This window comes from Lissotriton vulgaris, chromosome 4_1 (genome assembly GCF_964263255.1).
Source record: "Lissotriton vulgaris chromosome 4_1, aLisVul1.2, whole genome shotgun sequence".
Lineage (NCBI taxonomy): Eukaryota > Metazoa > Chordata > Amphibia > Caudata > Salamandridae > Lissotriton > Lissotriton vulgaris.
The window spans coordinates 405,060,068-405,084,028 of NC_141691.1; the positions used below are offsets into that span (position 1 = coordinate 405,060,068).

The following is a 23,961-nucleotide window of genomic DNA, read 5'->3' on the forward strand; positions in this document are numbered from 1 at the left end:
TAATGCCTTTACTGAATTCTGGGAAGTTTGGTAGCAAACTTCTCAGCATAATAAACCCACACTGATGCCAGTGTGGGATTTATTATAGAATGCACTCCGAGGGCATCTTAGAGATGCCCCCTGAAAAAACGACCAGCCTTTGTGGTGGCAGACTGGTGTGTACCAACCAGGGATCCACCAAAGAGCTTTTTCTGGGCCCCATGGGCTGGAGCCTTCGCTCCCTGAACCCAGAAACAAAGCCTTTCCTGAGCGGAGGTGGTCACACCTCCCCCAGGGCAGTAACAGCCATCTATGGCTGGGGAGCTTCAAAGGCCTTTGTAACGCGACCCCAGCCTCTCCTGCTATCAGTAGCAGGCCCCCTTCCCTGTATCCCATCCTTTTCAGCAGGAAGGAAAAATTAGCACAGCCCAGAAGGTGTGCCCACCTATGCCAATCCCACCCCTCAGGTGGGGGAGACTAGGTGAAGCCTCAGTTCCCGCCATCTTGCAGATTGCTGGAACTCTCCAATCAGAATTAGGGATTGTGCCAACTCCCCCACGGGGGTGTGCACACCAAGGGTGTAGTCACTTTAAGTTTATAAACGCCCCTAAAAACAAAAGAGACTGCAGAGAAGAACTGACTTGGCCCCAGCCCTACGACCCATCCAGCGATCTTGCGCCAAATGTAACCTTGTCCTGCAGCCAGCAACCTCCAGTAACCTGGGAATACTGAATGCCTTCAACAAAGTTCAGATCTCCTGTGATGTGAACAGCAGATCTTTTCAAAAGAAACTCAAAGACAGACTCAGAGCCTGCTGATGACAAAGAAATCCGATTCCTGGAACCACCACTACACCCAAGGCCCGAATCCGGGTGCCCACCGGTCAAAGCAAGGTCCCCCAATGCTCCAGAGTCTGAGTCCACAGTGGATTGACCCCTCCAGGACTCCCTGATGTCGCCTGCAGCCTCTGCACGGAGACCCCCCAACTGCGGTTTACCCGGTTAGGGGAAATCTGACCTCAAAAGAAACCCCTGCATCCAGCCGCCTGCAGAAGAGAGCCTGAGGTGCACCTATGTCCCCAAGCCCTCCAGATTACTTGCCCAGCTGTTAGTTCCTCCTGGAAGTCTTCCTTGAGCTAGCCTGCAGCCAAAATCTAAAACGCGCAACTCCCATTGAAAAAAAAAAAGGGGGGCACCCGACGCCAAAACAGCACACTGCACCTGGCCGCCCCTCTGCCGTTGTGGGTGCACCTTGTTTGCTAAACTGGTTCCCCCTTTTCCGTGAGCTTACGTCCAGGAGCTTTGCTCCCACAACTTTGTGGCCTGCTTGTGAGCAGCTACCAACCGGAGGTCCCCTATCCCCCCCATTGGGCCTCAGCACTCTGCACCTGGCCGCCCTAGTACCGCTGAGGGTACTCTGAGAGTGCATCCTTGACCCTGATGGAACCCTGGTTCTAACTCCAGAAACCCAACTACCACAACCAATTCTTTGAAGTGTGGGGTTAGTTTGTATGAGAACTTGAAAAACTGCAAATGTACAAAAACTGGCTTACTTACCTTTTCTCTAGGAAATGTCTCAGTGTGATATTTAGGCATATCACAGAGTAGAAAAAGTAACGTTAAAAATAATATACAAAGTAATCTCAAAAGGAACTAAAGTCATTTTTAGGTCTCGCTCTCGAGACCTATTGTCGTCGAGATGCCTCTCAAGGGAGACAGACCGGGTCACGCGCAGATTCTTGCAGATTCTGCTTTGTGGACGCGCACGTGAGACGCGCCTGCCACAAAGCGAGCCACTCTGGGTCGAGTCAACAGTGTGAACGTGCCCCGGAAGACACGGCAGCACTCAGCAGACCAGACCTCTCCAGAGACACATGGATAACCACAACCACCAGATCACTCCGGAGACACATGCACAACCTCAGCCATCAGACCACTCCGGAGACAACAACCCTCTGTTTCGTGAGCGGGCGGCGCCTTGTGGCAGAAGCTTCACTCTACATTCACCTCCGGTGCCAGACAGCGCCACTGCCCATCTCCGCACGCACCACCATCCCGTCCCACACCACCACGCCCCATGTTATTTTAATTTATTTCTTCATAGTAGAGCAGACCTCTCCAGAGACACATGCATAACCAGAGCCACCAGATCACTCCGGAGACATACACAACCACAGCCATCAGACCACTCCGGAGACAACAACCCTCTGTTTCTTGAGCGGGCGGCGCCATGTGGCAGAGGCTTCACTCTACATTCACCTCCGGTGCTCGACAGCGCCACTGCCCATCTCCGCACGCACCACTGTCCCATCCCACACCACCACGCCCCATGTTATTTTATTTATTACTTCCTTTATGCGTTTTTATATAGCGCAGACTTTACCTGAAGGTGTCAGAGCGCTTCACAAAAGGAACAGGACTGATATATAAGAGAACATTACAAGTGAACAAATTACAAAAGCAAAAGTTACATTACATGAGCCAAAAGTCACAATCATGAGTGAACAAAGTACAAGGAGGGGAAACTGACATGAGTGCAGGTTAAAAACGCGTACAAAGTACAAGTAGAGGTGTCATACTGCAATAAATGGAGGACACTCAAATACAAGAACAAACGTTACATAGGCAATGGTGGCACTCTCCACCACTCCCGTGCTGAGGATGAGCCCCCCACCACCACATCCCAACAGCAGAGCCCTTTAAATTCGTCTGCACAACACGGCAGCCCCTGTTGCCCACACAGCAAAGCGTTCCTCCCCCGCAACTACAGTACACCCCGGCATCCCCCACAACACCCTCGACCACAGGAGCAGTACCTCTGCGGCTCCCACCCCCGAGTCCTCTGCAAACCGCGGCACGCCATGTGTCCTTGTCCCGGCGGCCCCCTCCTTGGGCCGCACGACCTGCGCAGCACACACCAACCTGAGCACGATGAAGCCTGCAGGCGCCGCCACTGGGCACGAGCCGCAGACCATGGCAATGTGCACGCCCACAATGCATGCGCGTTTCTCCCACCCCTCCCCATTCAAGCAGCAAGTTGCCCATTGTATTCTATTTTTCTTTTCGTTTTTTTTATTTATGCATTTTAATATAGCGCTGACTTTACCCGAAGGTGTGTGAGCGCTTTACAAAAGGAGCAGAACTGACATAATAGAACAATAAAAGTGAACAAATTTCAAAAGTTACATTACATGAGGCAAAAGTGACACTCATGAGTGAACATAGTACAAGTGGTAGCAAACGGTGCATTACAGGAGGAAAAAGTGACATGTGTGCAGGTTACAAAAGCGTACAAAGTACAAGTAGAGGTATAATACTGCAATAAATATAGGACGCTCAAACACAAGAACAAACGTTACATAGGCAATGGTGGCACTTGTGCAAGTATCGAAAGCAAACAACCAGTACGAGGTAGCAAACTGTGTGAACGCGCTTCCCACGAGCAGATTCTGGTCTGTGAACGTGCTTCACATGAACAGCTTTTGCGCGTTCATTCAATTAGAGTGCTCCTCTCTGGAAGACCTGCTGTGTTAATTATAGGTCCTTTCCGGGAGAGGTGCTATTAGTTAGCAGCGTGGGGCCTGTCGGCATGCTGTGATAATGTCTTTCTTTTTTTTTACAAGCTGCGCAGCAGTTGATCTGCTGTTCAATATGGTTTTAGGTCAATAAAAAATGCTCTGTGGCGTGGTCAGCATTGATGGTGCCATATCACTTTTTTTTTTAATACTTTGAGCCATGTTGCAAAGCAGATCGACTGCTATACAGCATGTTAAAAAAACATTGACAAAGTCAATAGATTTTCACGTAAGCAAAACCAAATCTTTTTTTATTACGTTTTAGGGCGTGGTTGAACAGTTTTTATGTTCAAAATATGTTTATTGTGCTGCACACAAAGATGAAAGACCGTGTCATGCATTATCCACTGGTTCGGCGTCAACATTCGGCCTACCCAGTATCGATACAGCTTTTCTTATTCCAAATACAACAGAAACCATGAGGGGTAACCCGAACAGAGCATATGTATACCAGGGATCTTGGCCAAGTACAGAAGTGTGGGTATTAGAGGCCCAGAAAGACCACCCGGGGACGAGAAAAGGGAGACCCGCAAGATCAGTGCACCACAAGTGCTGAGCCGGCCCCATCCCTCCGATGCTACGTGCTCCGGACCCTCTGAACTAAAAAGTCTTCAAACTACCCACCCTCCACTCCAGTTCCAGGTCCAAACAATACGCCTAACAGTTGCTATTGATTATTCCGATGGTTCTGTGACAAGATCCTCTGGCAACCGAAGGAGACGCAGGTATCTAGGACAAGTCACTTCTCAGAATTCTGTAGCCAGGAGAGTTAAAAAGGGACGCCACAAGTCTGGGTATTTATCTCCCTCCCCCCTAGCCACCAAGGACAGCTTTTCCATCCCCAGACCGTTCCAGAGACGGTGCAGCCATCCCTGAAAAGTGGGGATGTGAGCAGAACGCCAGACAGTGAGAATGTTTTGCAGTGCAGATCCCAGGGCTATGGCTATCGTCTGCCCCGATGGGCGCGCAATGGATAGGTAAGAGGGTTAGGGGAGCCTAGCAGCACATATGCGGGGAATCTCGGAAGTGTGGTGTCCAGGTGTAGATCTACCTCGTCCAGCACATTGGTCCAATAGTCCTGTACTTGTGGACAGTCCCAGAGCAAATGAAACAGTGTGCCCCTCCCTCCGCATCCTCTCTAGCACAGCGCCTCCCGTTTGCGATCAATCTTGTTGAGTTTTTCTGGGGTGTAGTACCAGTAGGAGGTGATTTTCGTAAGGGTGTCGGTTAGACCCATGTGATGCGCAGAATGCCGGGCTCTATAACAAATTCCCTCCCATTCCTTATTTCCCAACTCGCGGCCCAGTTCCCTCTCCCACCTCGCTCTCCCCGGGTTGTGAATGTGAGTGTATCGCACAAGGAGCATACGATAGAGATCAGAGATGAGTTTACGGTCCGACTTCTTCGAGAGTAGCCAATATTCATACGCGCTAAGTTTGCGATCAGCCCCCTCCTTTGTGGTCGTATGTAGGGCCCAGTGACGCACCTGGAGATAACGGAGGCGTTCCTCCTCTGGCATGCCATATTCCCGTCTAAAGGCATCAAAGGGAAGGACCCCTTCTGCTGCGTACATATGTGCAAGCACTTTACATCCCGCCGGAGCCCACCTTGCGAACGCTATCGTGTCCATACCCGGGCTGAAGTCAGGGTTATTGAGCAAGGGCGTCAGTGGGGAGGGGAAGGATGTCAAGTCGTGTGCCACATTTACCCGGTCCCATACTTCCAGAGGGGTCCTTGTTATAAACGAGGCATAGAGGTGGGTGGGCGATGCCTCCGGTGCATAAAAGGAACCTCTTGCAGTGTGCGGCCTGCCACTGCCTGGTCCTGGAAAAGCCAGTGTTTTTCCGACTCCCATTTGCTCCACTCCACCAGCGTTCGTAACTGTGCGGCCTGGTAGTACAGCAACAGGTCAGGGAGGCCTAAGCCCCCGCTCTCAGGAGGCAGCATAGCCAGGCGAAGCTTCATCCGGGGGCGGCGTCCGTTCCCGATGAATTGCGCTAGTTCAGATTGGGTCTGGCGGATCCACCCCTCCGGAGGCCGCATGGGAATAGCCCTGAACAAATAGAGGATCTGGGGTAAGATGGTCATTTTTATCGCCGCTACCCTGCCCAACCAGGACAGCGGAAGGTGCCTCCACCTACCCAATTCGGACCTGATGGTTTGTCGCAGCCTCGCGTAGTTGAGACCAACTGTGGCCTGCAGGGTGGATGCCAGTTGGATGCCCAGATACGGGATGGGTTCCGGCGCCCACGGAAACGGGAAGACCCCCTGCAAGTGCGCCCTTGTGGACTCCGTCAAGGAAAGGTCGAGGCCACCGATTTGCTGAGGTTTATCTTAAAGCCTGCTACTTTTGCGAAGTCCTCCATAATGGTCATACAGGCCGGGAGCGAGACCCGGGGGGAAGACAAGGAAAGCAGGACATCATCCGCGTATAGGCTGATGGTGTGTTCAAAGGCACCCATTCTGATCCCACTAATCTCGGGAGCGAGGCGTATCGCCTGGGCCAAGGGTTCCATATACAAAGCAAACAACAGGGGCGGCAGTGGACACCCCTGTCTCGTGCCTCGCTCTATGGGGAAGCGGGGTGAGGAGCAGCCATTGACTCGGACCGTCGCCGAGGGCCGTGAATAACAGTTCAGAACCCAAGTGCGGAATCGGTCCCCCAGCTCCGCTTTCACTAAAACCTGTTCCAGATATGGCCAATGGACACGATCAAATGCTTTTTCCGCGTCGATGGCAAGCAGCATGTATTCCCCCTCTGTGCGGGTGGCTTTTTCGATAAGGTGGAGTGCTCTCTTCGTATTGTCCACCTTTGCCGTTCCGAGATGAACCCAGCCTGATCCGGCACTATCGGTTTCGGCATCAGAGGGGCCAGGCGTGCGGCCAAGATACCCGTATACAGCTTCAAATCAATGTTAAGCAGCGAGATGGGCCGATAGGCTGCACAACTCGACGGGTCTTTGCCCGGTTTGGGAATTACCGATATGGTGGCGTCCAGCAGATCTTCCGTGATCATACCCGGTTCCGAAAAGGAATTAAAAAGGGTGGTCAAGAGCGGTGCTACCTGAGTGCAAAAGGTCTTGTAGAAAATGGCTGTGAAGCCGTCTGGCCCTGGGGCCTTACCCAGCTTAAGCCTGGAGATGGCCGAGATTACTTCCTCGGGTCTGATCGCACTGTCCAGAGCCGCCGCCTGATCCGATGTGAGGACCGGTAGCTGAATGGAATCCAGGAACGAGACGCTTGTGACATGGTCCAGAGTCTCTCCCGAATAGAGGGACGCGTAGAACTTGCCGAATGCAGCTGCGATCTCCCGGTCTCCAGTAGCGAGATGTCCCATGGATGTCTGAACGCCCTTTACTAAGTTATGTTGCCTCTTTTCTCGAAGCGCGCGCCCCAGTAGACGTCCGCACCTGTCCCCCCCCAGTGTAGTACATGTGACGCGTTCTCAAAGCCGCAAATTCCGCCCTATCTTGGTCTAAGGCGCCTAACTGTTTCCGCGCCAGAGTCAGTTGTCTCCATATCCTAGGCGAGCAGGTCCGCTGGTGCATCCCCTCCAATTCCCTGACCCTCTGCGTCAACTCCTCCCTCTTCTCTGCTCTTGCCTTGTTGTCGCCGAGGACAACGTAATAAATTCCCCCCTAAGCACAGCCTTCAAGGCCGCCCAGTGAGTCGTCGGGGAGGTGTCCGAAGTAGTGTTGTGCAGTAAGTACTCCTCGATTGCGCGCGTAACAGTCTCTGGTGTTCCCTTGCGCTGCAGCAGTGTGTCCCTGAGTCGCCAGCATCTAGAGGGGCGCTGCGCCGGAGGGAAAAGAAAGGTCACCGAAATGGGGGCGTTATCAGAAAGGGTAGCAACCCCTATGTCCGTAGCGGACGTGAAGGCCTGAAGGGAAGTGGACCCCAGAAAATAGTCCAGTCTGGCATACGTGCGGTGTGCATTGGAAAAATAAGAGTAGGATCTGGAGGTAGGGTGAAAGCTTCGCCAGAGGTCTACCAAACCTAGTTCTCCCAGTCTCCTGTGGCCCCCCTCCGACAGAGCCCCAGCCTGGGTGGAACGCTGCGCCGACCTATCTAGTGTGGGATCTAGCACCGATTCAAGGTCCCCCCCCTAACAAGATATGCCTTTCTTCGGACGTGGCCACTATGCTGAGCGCATTCTGGAGGAATCTCTCCTGACCCTCGTTGGGGGCATAGACCGAGCATACTGTAAAGTCCCTCCCTCCCAATGAGAAACGGTATGACAGCAGCCTCCCCTTTATTTCTGCACTTTTACCCAAGACTGCTCCACGGAACTTCTGAGCCACTAGGATCGCCACCCCTGCTTTCTTAGTTGGGCCAGTGGAAAGCTGCGTGCTTTCATCCTGGAGCAGTCTTTCGGCAGCAGGTGCGTCTCCTGTATGAGGCAGATGTCGGCCTGTGCTTGTTCCAGACAGGATAACACTGCCCGCCTCTTGATGGGGTTATTAAGCCCCCGTACATTCAGGGAAAGGATGCGCACCTCAGTGTGGGCCATAGGTCTGACTCCCTCCCTCCTGCTCCGTGTTCCAAATGTCTAGCCCGGGGACTACGTCCACATCCCTACGATAAACCCCTCCCGCTTTGAATTCTGGGCTGGGCCTGATCTGCGCCTGGCAATGAGGTCTGGTGTCAATGTGTTGTGGCGAACCCCTTAGGACCTGGAACCCCACCCAACCCCTCCCACAGAACAAGACAGAAGAAAGGTGCAAACTCTGACATGTACCTGCCCACCACCCCACATCCCCCCCCCGTCCCTCCCCCCGCCAAAACCCCAAAACCAATAACCATAAAAGGGAAAATCCACAATTGTCCTTCATCTCCACAGATGACCGGTCAAACTGCGTCTCGGGGAAAAAGGGTCTGACCCCTCACCCCCCTCCCCCCTCCCCCCCCCCCCCCCCCCCCCCCCCCATTCTGACTTCTGGCGGGGCATCGATACCTAGCAGTTGGCAAGCCTCCCTAAGGGAGCGGAGTTGGTGATGCTTATTGTCCTGCTTAAAGATGATCCGGAAAGGATGCCCCCAGCTGTACGGTATAGCCTGTTGCTGGAGATAGGAAGTCACAGGCTTGAAGCAGCGGCGCTTCTGGAGGGTAAGCGCCGAAAGGTCCTGGTACAGCGTCGGAGAGTGTCCTCGAAATGAGATGGGTTGCTTCTGTCTCGCTTTTTGGAGTATGTCTTCCTTAGTGCGAAAGTCTTGCACGCAGACTAGGATGTCCGCGGATATAAGATGATCCAGTACGCTGCGGTCCGACCCTATGCGCCCTATCGATCGTAAGGGCGGCATCCTCCGGCCGCTCCAAGATATGGTTGAAGAGCTCCCTGGTAAATTTAAAGAGGTCTTTGTCCGCTTCTGAGTGAGCCACACCTCTAATGCGCACGTTGTGTCTTCTGGAGCGATTTTCGAGATCTTCCAAGTGTGTTTGTAAGTCTACCTGCTGGTCGTGGAGGCGAATGATTTCCTGTTGGAGTGCCTCCGTCTCAACGTCCCGGGCATCCTGTTTCGTCTCAACGTCCGCCACCCGCTCCCCCACACCGTCCAGATCTCGACGTACCGCACGTATCTCCTCTGCGAATTCCTTCTTAAGAGTATGTATGTCCTCTCGGAGAGTCGTGAAGAGTGACTCGAGGAAGGCCTTCGTGATAGGTTCTGCCCCCTCCTCTCCCCGCTTCATGTTGGAGGCCGGAACTTCTTTCGCCGTAGAGGGCGATTGAGTCTTCGTGAATAGGTCCTTCACTGTCCGGTCTTTGCGGACTTTTGAACTTTGCGCCATGGCGACCGTTCGACTGGCGAAGGCGGGCCTCAAATTAAGCCGCCAAGTGTAGAGGTGTTATCTGCCGGCCCACGTGCCAAGGGCCTTCTTCCCTGCTCCACAAAATGGCGCCCTGGAATGTTCCTACGCCGGGAGGCCACTCCAGTGGATACTGCCACGCAGCTCGGGACCGGCCAGGAACGCCTGCCCACGCTGGGGGCCCCTTATATCTCCCAAACAGTGCTTTCCTCCTGACCCCTCTCGCAGTCGCCGGGCCCCACCTTTCAAACCGGAGCACGGTACGTTGCTAGGCACGAAGGAGGCGTCTCACGGCGATGTCCCACGCTGCCAGCTCCTCAGGCCGTGTCTGTCCAGTGCGCCTGAAGCGCCTCGAGTACCCGTGCCTGCGCACAAGTAGTTGACTGAGCGGGGGCCCCCCGGCCCGGTAGAGTCCACCCGAAGGCTCAAAGCCCACCACTTTGCAGTCCACAGTGTGCCCCAGGCGCCGCGTGTCTCGCCCCCTCCACCCGGTCGAGGAAGGATGTGTGCCCCCGCACAGTGCAGCCGCGCTACCCTATAGGGGCCCCCGATGACAGGTGACAGTCCGGAGGCTACAGAGGGGGCCCCTCGACCCAGCAGGGCCTCCGTGCAAGCGCCGGTGCTCCGCACCGCAATCTGTAGCAGGCCCAGGCCCAGCGCGCTCCTCCCCTCCACGCGCCTGGGGTATGGCACGAGCTCCCGCTCAGGGCTTCTGTCCTGTGCCACCGGCGGGCCCGCAGAAGCGCCTGGGCTGCAGAGCCCCCGGCGCCTCGTACCTGTGAGAGTGCGGGCCGGGCTTACCGCAACGGCCCGGGATAGGCCCAATCCTCGGCCTCCAGTGCGACCGCTCCGACGCTGCTCGCCTGCTCCTCCTCTCACGCTGGCCGCGGCTCTTCAGGCACGCCACGCGCCGGTCTATAACTCCCGGCTCCAGGCGCCTCCGGGGGTCGGACTTCCTCCAACAGGGTCTCTCCAAGACAGGGCGACCAACAAGCGAGTGGGGCACGCTGAAGAGGGACCCCGCAACCCGGGGGGCCGCGCTTTCAAGGGCCGACGGCGGAGCTCTAGGAGACACGTCTGCCTACGCCGCCATCTTGGCCACGCCCCCTGAACAGTTTTTAAAAGTGTTTATACCACTATCTGTTTGAGCTCACGTTCATTGCCTTCCAAAGTGCTGATCTTGGTGGTTGAATCAGACTAATCTCTCTTCCATGTCATCTTCATTTGGTGCCACATATGAGCTGATATGCACACACAGAAGAACTTATTTTTCTTATGAGCCTTGTCACACCCAGGCAAGAAAGCATATCAAGAATTCATCATTTGCGGACTGATTATTCATAGTGCTGTTTGGAGAGCCCAGAGCACTGATCCGCCTATCACTTCAAACACCAGCCAGCGTGTGCTTCACTCTCTGGTTCCCGAACATGGTAGATGTATACCCAGGCCACGGGGAGAGCTTGGAGATGTTGCAAATGCAATGTTCTCTCCCGAAGCTCACCTCTCCACCCCCTAAGGCATCATTGGAGCCACTTTATGTCTTACAGTTGCTCTGGTCCCACTATGGTACTACCCTGAATAATTTCTGCCAGTATAACCCCCAGCATTGGCATTACCTAGGTCACTGGGTAGGGCTGATTGGAAGTACTGCGGCAGACACCAGCTGCATATGGGTGAGCGCGTATATACCACTCAAAAGGGTGGGTGGATTTATGTGGGTGGGCAGTCCCCTCAGCTCATGCTGCGCTAGTTGATTATGTCGATTCTAGGCAGTCACAACGCTGCTTCCCATATTTACAATTCGTGGCCTGATGCTTCAATGAGCACATGGCGGCTAGAAACGGCTCAGTAGGTGGAAAAAGAGGGCACAAAGCAGGAGTGGAATTTAGTGGCTATCTGGATCCTCAGCAGACAATGCCCACCTTTCTTCAACTAATAATGCACTCTAATTGGTAATGCGTACAGCAAATACACCATAACATAAATTGAAATAACATATAAATCATATGTGCATGCTTGGCATCTGACCTGTTCTCATTGATGAATTCTGCTGAATGGGCTACAGCTATAAAGGTTTTTTAACTTCTGGCAGCATATTTTCTGCCAAAAATTAAATCAAAACCCAGATGTCATTTGAAGCTAGAGCAACATTCTACACCTACATCAATTAATTCGATAAGTAGACTTTCGGTCCTTGCATTGACTTCAGAGTAATGACTAATGACTACCTGGGCATCTGTGGATGGTTTGCATAGGTACCTTTTTCCATGCCTAATGCATCTCCATAGTTTGGAAATGTATTTCAAAGACTGTTCATTATTTTGTATACAAATTAAAAACAAAGTACTTGTCCCGTGAGTCTTTTTAGGAGTCTGCTGTTCTGCCCACTGCAATTTCAGGTGTCACATCTGTGTGTTTAGTTTCCTTTCTCTATGATTTTGTCCCTGTTTAGGTCTCGCTGAGCCAACGTGCATACGTTGCTCTCCGAGAGTATAGTAAGGGACTTTCAAAAGTGCTCCCAAAGGCTGCAGGCGGATGAGGTACAGTGCATGTGCGCCGGGCGCGCGCATAATTTGTCAGCCTGCAGCCTTTGGGAGCACTTTCTCGGCTGCTTTGATGTTCTCAGTGAGCCGCGTGGCCAATGAGAACACCAAAGCGGCCGCAAAAGTGCTCACCATTTGCCACCCCCTCCCTTAACCCACTTCCTGCTTTTTCCCACTTAATGTTGTTGCCTTTAGTTTTTTTGTATTTACCTGTAAAAATAAAAAAGAAATTATTTGATCTCTTCATGTTTTGTTTTTAAACTCTATTTATCCATCTATCGGACTCACTCTATCTATCGGCCTCACTTTATCTATCTATAGATCGCCCTCACTCTATCTATCTATCGCACTCTATCTATCGCCCTCACTATATCGCCCTCACTCTATCTATGGCCCTCACTCTTATCTATCTAGTGCCCTCACTATCTATCTATCACCCTCACTCTATCTGTCTTTCTATCGCCCTCACTCTTTCTATCTATCGCACTCTATCGCCCTCACTCTTATCCATCTAGCGCCCTCACTCTATCCATCACCCGCACTATCTATCCATCTATCTATCACCCTCCTCTATCTATCTGTCTATCTATCGCCCTCACTCTATCTGTCTGTCTATCGCACTCCATCTATCGCCATCACTCTTATCTATCTATCTATCGCCCGCCCTCTATCCATCTATCGCCCGCCCTCTATCCATCTATCGCCCGCCCTCTATCCATCTATCGCCCGCCCTCTATCCATCTATCGCCCGCCCTCTATCCATCTATCGCCCGCCCTCTATCCATCTATCGCCCGCCCTCTATCCATCTATCGCCCGCCCTCTATCCATCTATCGCCCGCCCTCTATCCATCTATCGCCCGCCCCCTATCCATCTATCGCCCGCCCTCTATCCATCTATCGCCCGCCCTGTATCCATCTATCGCCCGCCCTGTATCCATCTATCGCCCGCCCTGTATCCATCTATCGCCCGCCCTGTATCCATCTATCGCCCGCCCTGTATCCATCTATCGCCCGCCCTGTATCCATCTATCGCCCGCCCTGTATCCATCTATCGCCCGCCCTGTATCCATCTATCGCCCGCCCTGTATCCATCTATCGCCCGCCCTGTATCCATCTATCGCCCGCCCTCTATCCATCTATCGCCCGCCCTCTATCCATCTATCGCCCGCCCTCTATCCATCTATCGCCCGCCCTCTATCCATCTATCGCCCGCCCTCTATCCATCTATCGCCCGCCCTCTATCCATCTATCGCCCGCCCTCTATCCATCTATCGCCCGCCCTCTATCCATCTATCGCCCGCCCTCTATCCATCTATCGCCCGCCCTCTATCCATCTATCGCCCGCCCTCTATCCATCTATCGCCCGCCCTCTATTCATCTATCGCCCGCCCTCTATCCATCTATCGCCCGCCCTCTATTCATCTATCGCCCGCCCTCTATCCATCTATCTATCGCCCGCCCTCTATCCATCTATCTATCGCCCGCCCTCTATCCATCTATCTATCGCCCGCCCTCTATCCATCTATCTATCGCCCGCCCTCTATCCATCTATCTATCGCCCGCCCTCTATCCATCTATCTATCGCACTCACTCTATCCATCTATCTATCGCACTCACTCTATCCATCTATCTATCGCACTCACTCTATCCATCTATCTATCGCACTCACTCTATCCATCTATCTATCGCACTCACTCTATCCATCTATCTATCGCACTCACTCTATCCATCTATCTATCGCACTCACTCTATCCATCTATCTATTGCACTCACTCTATCCATCTATCTATTGCACTCACTCTATCTATCTTTTGCATCACCACAGCATCACTCAGCACCACCACAGCATCACTCAGGGGCACCACAACATCACTCAGGGGCACCACAACATCACTATGCGCTACCACAGCATCTCTGAACGCCACAGCATCACTCGTCGCCACCACATCACTCGTCGCCACCACAGGATCAATCTGTGCAACCATTCAACAACAACTAATTCAAATAAGTTCTCTAAATGTTTCAAGCTTTATTACAAATGTCACAAAAGGATGTTAATATTTCACTTCTGTTCTTGGATTTTCTTCACAATATAATACACTGAACATAATCTTCACAAAAGTTATTTACAAAAGTTTAAGCTATTGCCATTATAAATTACAATAACTTTTATTTAAGTATTAATTATTTAAAAAAATTAAGTCATTGTTATTTGTAATATCAATACATCTAAGTCACGTAAATACAACACATATTGCATTACAAATGCTATAGGTGTCACATTTGCGAAAGTTAAAACTATTGGCATTGTAAATGACAAAGCTATTAATTTGGCTATTTTCAAAACCAACACATAAATAAAAACTGTCATTTACAATACCAATAGCTCAAACTTTCCTAATGCGAGACCTATTGCATTGCAAATGCTTGTTACTGTTGACTTGCCTGTAAACAAACCAATTGCATCCAACTGTATTTCATCTGCAATATTCCTTCACAGTGTCAGTTCAGTTAGCTGTCCCAGGCCAAGCTTGGTTCTAGAAATAAAATAACTAAATAATATTTTTGTACAAACAAATGGGTGAGTTCAGTCTTTGAGTGTGTGACTTACTTTTCTTGCATGAATGTGTACATTAAAGGCTTAACACTACCCTAATAGGAGTATACTATAACACAGTGGTTAGAATGTTACAAGCATGCAAAGGTCGAGACCTACCTTTTGAATGGTCCATATACCTGCTGCACTATTCAGGAGGACGTCTGTCACCAAAGTAGAGTCTAGGTTCCTGGATTTGGGGATAGTAGTGGCAAAGAGACTCCTTACCAGGCGGTGAAAGGCGGCAGACCCCCCACATATACGGGCATGGCGTCACTCGTTGTTAGCATGGGCCAAGGCAGAAAGTATCTCCATCAAACGTGAAGAAACATTAGGACTGCGTTGTGAACCAATAGCAGCATGTTGGGACGCCTTCTTACATGAACTGCAACAGATAGAGGATGGTGGTCCTGAGGATTCTCTAACAAAAGAGAGGGACCCAAACAAACCAAAGGGGTAGGGTACCAAGAGACAGAACTGTCAATAAAGTTTTCCCCTTTGGGTGAACTTAAAAGTAAACCACAGTTTTACACTAAACATGCAAAGAAATCACCCACATTCACAAACAGGGAGCAGTTAATGAAAAACATGAAATAGTCATACAGCGAAAATGTACATTTTATTTAAGTAAATTTAAAAACCAGATTAAAAAAACATTGTGATACATCATAAATTCATTACACAAAAAATGGGACAATACAAAAGGAAAATAATTCCAATTAAAAGGGAGAAAAAGAACACCAGTTTCAATGACTTAATGAGATGTGCTCCAAGTGGTAATTTGAATTTCACAGTTACAGGAGCTTCTTATTTCTGTCACTTAATGTTTCTCCACAAAGAAGTGCATCGACGCGTTTCGGTTATGGCACACAAGTATTCAAGGCCAAAAACCTTCCTCAGGATTAAAACAATAATATCCCACTTTAACACTATCTTGATGAATATCAAGCAAACGTTGCTTACAGTCAACTGCTTATAATAATCGGCCACCTTCAAAATATACCTTCAAACAGTTATCTTGTGCGTATAAATGTATACTGCACAAACTTCAAAAGACGTCATCAGTCACGTCTCACAAGTAGGAGGACCGACAAGATAAAATTCTCTTCGTTTCTAGTCAGACCGCCCGCAGCCTGCTAGTTTAACGATTTCGGCCGTAACCTGGGGTTCTGTGTTCTATCTAGCAGCATGTTGGGACGCCTTCTTACATGAACTGCAACAGATAGAGGATGGTGGTCCTGAGGATTCGCCTGACCGAGCTGTAGGCGAATAGATGACACGAATCATACACAACGCTAACGGGCGCACCACGATATTCCATGGACACATATAGACCACTTATGTTGGCAGACGTGGGCACCACGAATGTGAAACTTTGAGTACCACACTAGCTAGGAAACGCTACGTAAGCAAGCGCAAGGATCAAGAGATTAGTTAATATGGGCAGGTCATTGTTCTTGTTCTTTCATGATTCATCTGTTCATAGGCCTAGTGTGACAGAACTGGAAGGACTCTTACAGAGCACTGCATTTATTCATTTATAATTCAATATATTTAATTGTGGCTCTCCATAATACTTGACGATGACTGGAAGTGAGGAAATGTATATGTTTTCATTTTTTAGGAGTAGCTGTCAAGATTTGCTAGACGTTTATGAGACTAAATATGTAGATAATACCAGATTTTGTGCTGGAGCGATTGGCAGCGTATATAAATATATATGTACTACTCCAGATGTAGTAACTGTTAGAACAGGTGTTACATAACAGTGTTTACTTTCATACTGCTTCATAAAAATCAATAAAACAGAAATGAACAAAACAAATAAAGGCTTAACACTACCCTCTGATAAAGCCCTACTGCTCGCCCACACTACCACAAATAGAGAGTAAGATATTATCTACTTTTACCTCTGCCTACATTTGGGGTTCCATTGGACTCTGTGCACACTATACCTTATATTGGTATAGTGTATATACAGAGCCAGCTTCCTACCATCTTTAGATTTCTTTTGTCTGAAATCACAAAGTGGCAATGGAAATATTAAACAAAATGTTTTACGTCTTTATGGCAGTAGTGAATGAATGCCTGTACTCTACTTGTTTGTTTTAGATGCTGTCTTCGAACATCTGACAGCATTTCCTGTAACACTGTGAAATGACCAATCTCTCTCGTTTCTGGTGACCTCAAAGATTTTTGATAAAATTAACGCTCCACTCTGAGTTCTTGGAGACATTCAAACTTCTACTTCCCTCTCAATCCTGTCTGGGTTGAAGGATGTGCTTTTGTTCCTTTCTGAACCTTAAAGAGCAGGAAGTTTGAATGAATCCCTATTTTTCTGATGTTAAGATACTTAATTGTGGGGTACTGAGGGGTTCAGTACCAAACCCAACTTTACTTAACATATATATGTCCCTGCTTGCCTCTATAGTGGAATCCTTTGACATTGAGATAGCAGATTATACGCAGTTACTTCTCTAATGACGGTGATTCTGCTTCAGGGATGGAGACTTTTTCAGATTGTTTGGGAGCAGCTATGGGCTGGCTGAAATCAAATAATCTGCAATGCAACCCTGATTAAACAAAAAGTTTTCTGCCTTAGCCCACTGACCGGAAGGAGAGGGTGCTGGCCAAGGGAATGTCTGGCACCTTTGCCACCTATTAAGGTTGCTAGAAATTTGGAGAGTGTGGGGGGGGGGGGAGAGGGGGCATTGTTTGATGGTCCACTTTTATTCAAGGTTCAGGTCTCTTCTGTGGTGAGGGCGTGTTTTGATTATGAAATCCTTGAAAAAAGTTCCCAGACTTTCTTCCTTAGGAAGTACAGAGAGTAGTTGTTCAAACTTTGATCTTTTATTTTTGCTACTGGACTATTAAAATATACTTTATTTGGATATGCCAGAATATTTGATCCAGCTGCTGCAGCTTGTGCAGACTATGGCAGCCTGTCTCTTATTTAGCTCTAGGTAGACCTCTACGTCCTTGTATTTAAGACCGTTCCATTGTCTCCCAGTTGGTAAGAGAATTGTATGTAAAGCTTTAATGTTAGCTTACCGTGCCTTTCATGGAAAGGGGCCACAATATCTCAATGCTATGATACATCAGTACTGTTGGATGAGCCGAGATGGATCTTCTTTTTCTGTCCATGTTGCTTTAATTTGGAATATCCTGCCATTTCAACTTAAAAATATGCCTAATAAGGCAAGCTTTCATAAATCGTTAAAAACCCATCTGTTTAACTTGTAACGTTAGTGTCACTGGTCTAATTTGCCTTAAGCGCCGGGACACTGAGTAGCAGTGTGCTTTATAAATTTGGACATTCAATCTTTCAACTTGTAATGCATTTTCTAGATAACTCTCTGGCCTTTCATTAGAGTCGTAAGATATGGACTTTATCCTCGGTGCTAGAACGCCATCTGAGGTAAAGGTTTGTGTTTATAATTACATTTGTTTATGAACCTCACTTGTCTTCTCCTATTCCAGTTTATCTTTGAGCAAATGTTCTTTCACACTGCCACACTTTGAACTGAATGACATGTAGGTGCTCCCTGTTTGGAAGATGGGAAAACTGAGGCATATAAAGTGATTTGCTCCTGATTACACAATATGCTGAAGTGAGAAAGTTCAAATTAGAGCCTGTGTCTTTACTGTGTATGTTTTTAATCCCTTACTTCGGTCTCTTGACTTTTTCATTCAACTTTTCCCATTAGTACCTTTGAAACTTCTCTATTTTTTTGCCCTATCTCCCCCCTTTCTTCACTTGTGGAGAAGTGTGGCTCACTGGTTAGAGGAGGCAGACCCTTATGAAGAGGTCAGACCCGGGACCAGGGTTCAATTCCCGACGCGGCAGGGTCTTGAGCTCAAAATGTCCACGGACTCGATAATTCTCCCCTCGGTGCCTACTCGAATCATGGGTTCACACTCTGCAACTCTGGGCAATAGCTTGCTTAATCTCCACTACAGCCCCACTGTGATGGGATGCCTGGTCTTCACCTTGGGGATGCCCAGTAGGGGTTATCTCGCAGGGAAAGCCAGGACGGGTTCCCAAGCAAGCGCTAAGAGACCTGTCGGTGATTTGGCGCTATATAAATCGAAATTAACATAACATAACTCTTTGTATTTCTTTACCACATCCTCCCTACGTTGTCTCTTTTCTTTACTGCTTCTTCTCACTACTACTTTTTACTTTCCGTCAAATTTCAACGCTCCTTTCTACATCCCAATTCCTGGGCCTGCATTTCTTTTGCTCATCACCTTTACCTTGGTCAACTTCTATCATCGTATTCACCTTTTCTCCTCTATTTGCTTTTCCCTTGTCCTATTCTCTACTTGTGTTAGTTCTTTTCAACGTATGTTGTCCCCTTCCATTTCAATCCCTTTCTTCTTTTCCATCTCTTGTAAGAAGCGTGTTAGGTTTTGAGTGTCTGGCCCATGCTGGGCACTTTACTGAATATTTCCAAACTTATTCGACTTTCAGACGTGGGAAATTGAAGGGCCAGTGTTATTCTGCACTGGGTGTTTCTTCTCCTCTCACGCTGTCCTCTCCCCTTTCTCCTTTTCTTGCATCCTTTGTTCCCTTCACTACCAATCACTCCTCTTGCTTTCTTTTTTCTTCCTTATACCTTTTACTTTATATCTCCCCCTCCTTTTAATGTTTTCCCCTTTACTCCCGTCTTTATTCCCTTTCTCTACTCTTTTCCTCCTCTCGTCTTCTTTCCTGTCAACTCTTTCCCCAGCTGTCCCTTTCTTGCCCCTTGTGCTACATTTTTCTTACTTTGTATTCTTCCTCCCTGTCCAGCGCCATTGTGGTATGCTCAGTACAGCAGTATATGTGATATTTCCTTGTCTAAAGGGCTTCAAGATGATCTGAATTCAATATCTGGGCACCACCCTCGTGGTTGGCAGGGTAGCAAAAAGTATGGTACGTGCTCTTTGTCCTAAGCTACCAGCTTGTACAGCAAACTGTTGTGGGAGGCAGAGTGGCAAGCTGCTGCTGTCCACATTTACTACCATCTCTGTTTCTGTGGAGGAGAAAGGATTGCTAAAGAGTCATTTGAGTCAGGCAGTCTTTTAAACTGAAAGCTGTGAAAGCCCCTGAATAGCCTATACTGCTCTTGGAAATATTAAGCAGAGGGCGCTAATCACAGATTTCAAAGAGTTATGTTATTTAAGAGAGAGAGATATAAAGAATCCTCAGAAATTTAATGTCGATCTTATCTTTCTGGTGCTTCAAAGTTCCATTTTTCTTCTACCACTCTATCATGTTTCAAGGCATTTCTATGATGTACCGATATGTTATTCCAGAAGTAAGCTATTCAGTTTGATTTCTTCAAATTGGCCTTTGCCTTACTCCTGAAGCATCTCCTTAAGTCTGAAGGCCTTTTCCAATGTGATTGTTGAGATTCTCCAGCATTGAATCTTTCATTGTCCTTTGTCGAGCTGAGAGTTCTGCTGTGATATTTGCAGAGCAGTACAAAGAAAATGCTTTAGAAACTGCTTAAAACCATATCACGTGAGTAGCACAATCATCTCATTAAAAATTACCTGAACTTCAGCCAGTGAGGTGAAAGCGTCCTGATCTCCACTACCCACTAGAGGCAAACATACTTAACCAAACACACAGCATTTCAGGGTTCTCTCCTCCTACTGTATCAGGCACTGGGTCTGAATGCTAGAAAGGGGAGTTTATTGTATATTATGTATCAATGGGAGGTTCAATCCTGCACACTCGAGGTGTGCTTACATGATTCCCTTTATTACAAACAGTATGTGTCAAACATTGTCTGTGAATTGTATAGTGGCATTGTAGTGCGTTTGTTACTATCATTTTGTAATGCATGCTACGTGTTGCTTTAAAGTGTTACCTGTCTTGATGTGTTGTAAAGAAGTTTGAGATGTGTATCCGATTTTAGGCAGCGGTTTGCGTAAGAAAATATCTGTGACCCAATAATGTGATTAGTATTGGAGCAGTTTTTTGTATGTTATTTCCCTTGCTGTCCTTACAATTAGAGTGCGAAATTTTGAAAAATCCTTTTTTTTATTTTTTTTTTTTTGCTGGAAGTTGCTTCAAAATTGAATGCAAGGAGATCGCTCGTGTTAGTCATTTGAGATGTTTACACGGCGACACTGGTTCATGAAGAAAATGTCTTCTGAACCAGTATACCACAAGCCGTTTTCTGCTCCAACTAGCCCCTCTGGAAAGAGATCGTGTGAGATTTTGCACTCACCAATTTTCTTGAACTTATGCTAATTTTGCATGAATGATAAAAAAGATCTAGAGATCTACTTATGTCTGATTTTGAGAGTTTAAGGGGCAGTTATAAATGTGAGCTTAACATCTTTCAGTTTACTTAATACATTTTTCATTAATACTTGTTTTTCTTCCAGGGATTTTCTCTTGCCACTGCTGTGTTTTTAATTGTTTTTTGTCCCCTATTTTTTAGTGAATGGTTACCTTCAGAAAGTCTGCACTTAAATTTGAACTGGTGGATTCTGTTTTGAAATGACCTGGCAGCAATGGAATTCCTTTTTGAAGAACTGCAGCACTGGACATGTATTTGCTGCATCAGCGATAGGATTGTAAACCATAACACTTTAACTTGTATTTTCTTTGTTCGCTTCAAATTTGGGTTGCATTTCAGGAACTTGTTTCTCTAATATTTCACCTATCTGTCCCTCCTGGTCAATGATGCCTTAATTCTTCCACACAACTGGTCTGATTTCAAGCTCAGTTTTAGATGATTCATCTTTCTCAATGAATTGATTTATGGTATTGTTTATAAGGCGCTCAGGGGACTACAGTGAAGTTAAGTTTTTTTGTACACTACATGTATCTGGCGAGGACTTTAACTTGACACTAGTGCGACTTCCTACTCTTCTGATTTAAGAGGAGAGTCCTGAGTTAGTTTGTAATAATTCTAGTTTTTCTGATTTCGAATATAGACCAATATCTGTGTAAGTTTAAACCGTCTGCATGGGGTTTCAAATCCCATAGGATGGTCGAAATTTGATTGCGTTACAAGTACTTTATCAATTACTGTTACCGCAGGAGTACTTCTAGGAAGATAATTGTACTCAATTAGAGCTGTGTTACCCCATCACATGCACAGACGCCTAATAAATGCATTCTAATCGACTCCTTCAGTCATTTAATTGCCTCAGAACATTCTGCAATGAGTTGGCTTTGTAAGCATGTATTTCTGCCATTGGAGATATGTTAATTGTTGTGCTGATCAAGGAACAAACCTTTCCTGCTGGACTGTGTTGGGTTAAAGGGCAGCATGGCAAATATATACTTCTAATGCATTGATGTGAAGCTAAATGTCATTCCATTTTGACCACCTTATTTGAGATATTGAAATCCCCCAAATCCGCCTTTGTGAAGTGTGCCACGATGTTTCGTCATCATATTTCTAAGCAATGATTTAGACTCCCCCCTGGATAAAAGATACTTCTGTGGCAGCCTTCAGACCATTGTGATGTACTTAAATGTTCATTTTTATCATGTTGTTTATAAAAATATTTTTGATGTACTTACTGTCATGCGTTTTAGATTCATAAGATGTGAAATAAGGCTGTTTGTTTTTCCCAGACCTGTCTCCAGAGGGGCTGATGTGAGTTTCAGTATTATGTGCTGCTTCAATATGTAATTCATATTTTGTCTGGTTCTTAAAGTAAAAGTCGGTCATGTCTTTTGAAGTACAATAAATTTTTAATATTTTCTTCAAAGTATGTTCTTCATTCCTACATTCAACATGTGGAAAATCAGTTGGAAGCTTTGAATCGAAGTATAATATTCTCCGCAGACATTGTTCTACAAGAATCCACACAATTGAACCTTTCTGTTACACTAAACAACGACCAAAATACATCTAAACAGTACGAACTCGTTCATTACTTCTTAACTAGCTAATCTCCTTATAGAGAGAAAAAACCTCATATCCATGAACCTGGAAAGGAGTAGACCGAAAATAAGCTTTCCACAGGGCTAAGGAAATGTTTTGTTACTGGGAGACAAGTGTAAGCCCAGAGACACTTCACACCTTAAATTCCACCCACCATACCCTAAATCACACGTTCTGGTCCATGCACTTGTAGATCCTCGTCCATGTCAAAGAATAACCATGTTGCATTGAATTGTGTAAAGATATAGCTCTTCCCCCGTTATCTTGCTAGCTCGCTGAAGCTTACACTTGCAACCCAGTCTAGAAGCTGACTGCTCTTCGAGTCCAAAACTCAGTCCAGAAGCCCTCCTTCCTGCCTTTGAGCTCTCTTTCATGGACCTGAGGCTCCAGGCCAGAGTCTTGGGATGCAACACCCTTTGACACTTATCCACTTCTGCAAAGCCACTATTTGTCACCTGGTCTCTGATGAATGTGTCCCTGCAAATTACGAAGACCTCTTTATTTCCCTTGGAGTGTAAACACTTTCAGTGCTAACACTGATGCATGCTGCTTTTCAGCAGCCACCTTTCAGTACAGGTTTACCATAAAGCCTTAATGTTGTTTGTTATTTGTGCAGCCCCGGACCTTCTTCTAGTTCCTCTGCATAATTCTTAATGAGCCCCACTTTTGTTTAAACGTTTTAATATGAGCTAACACTGATGCATGCTGCTTTTCAGCATTCACCTTTCAGTACAGGTTTACCATAAAGCCCTTAATGTTCTTTCTTATTTGTGCAGCCCCTGGACCTTCTTCTAGTTCCTCTGCATAATTATTAATGAGCCCCACTTTTGTTTAAAAGTTTTAATATGAGCTGACTTCATACTACAGGAATCTTGAGAATTCGGTTTGTGCTGCCATTGCTATCAAATCCCATCACTTCAGTTCTATTCTCTTCAGCTGCGTTGTTGGTAAACTCGTTTCTGTTCCTTTGGTACCTCTGTGTGGTATCTTGATGTAATCCTCTGGAATCTAGAACACCGCTGTGTTCGGTATTCCAGAGGAGACAGTTAAGACCCAGGCCAATAGATTAGACGTGTGCTACTTTGCTTATGAAATAAAGCAATTCAATTTACCTTAAATGTCTGGAATATCATATTTACCATACTGGCGATGATTGGAAAAAACAACGATGTGCCTGGAGTCCTGCTGAGTGCAGAACTTGTCGCTGTCACATTATAAAGGACCCAAGCTTCAAGAGATGTTCCGGTGAGCTGTTGGTATCCAGAGGAGTTCTGTGAAAACCGCAAGTCCAGGGAACATCCGGTGAGAGTTTGGGCAATTTTTGTCAATATTAAAGAAATCGGAGCATCAGTCAACTGCGCATGTCATTTAAGAAAAGCGCATGACGTCTGAGTGCTTGCGCTTGCAGTGGCCATACTTTGGGATGATTTAACAAAACGTGGCTGCCATTTTAATTCACGCAAAGTTTGGGATACAAGCACGTAACATGGCGGCCATTTTAAAGGACAGTTAAAGTGTCAAGTTTATTGCGGTGAGACACAATTTACGATAGATACGTTGCA

At 47.4% G+C, this 23,961-nt stretch overlaps 1 protein-coding gene across 1 annotated transcript in view; it reads left to right on the forward strand.

Moving 5' to 3' along the window:
- TSPAN6 (tetraspanin 6) overlaps window positions 1–22,223 on the forward strand; it is a 132,569-nt gene extending 110,346 nt beyond the window's left edge. Inside the window, exon 8 of the mRNA XM_086918794.1 lies at window positions 20,939–22,223. The gene's annotated coding sequence lies outside the window, so the exon portion shown is untranslated. The remainder of the gene's footprint in view (window positions 1–20,938) is intronic.
- The last annotated feature ends 1,738 nt before the right edge of the window (window positions 22,224–23,961 follow it).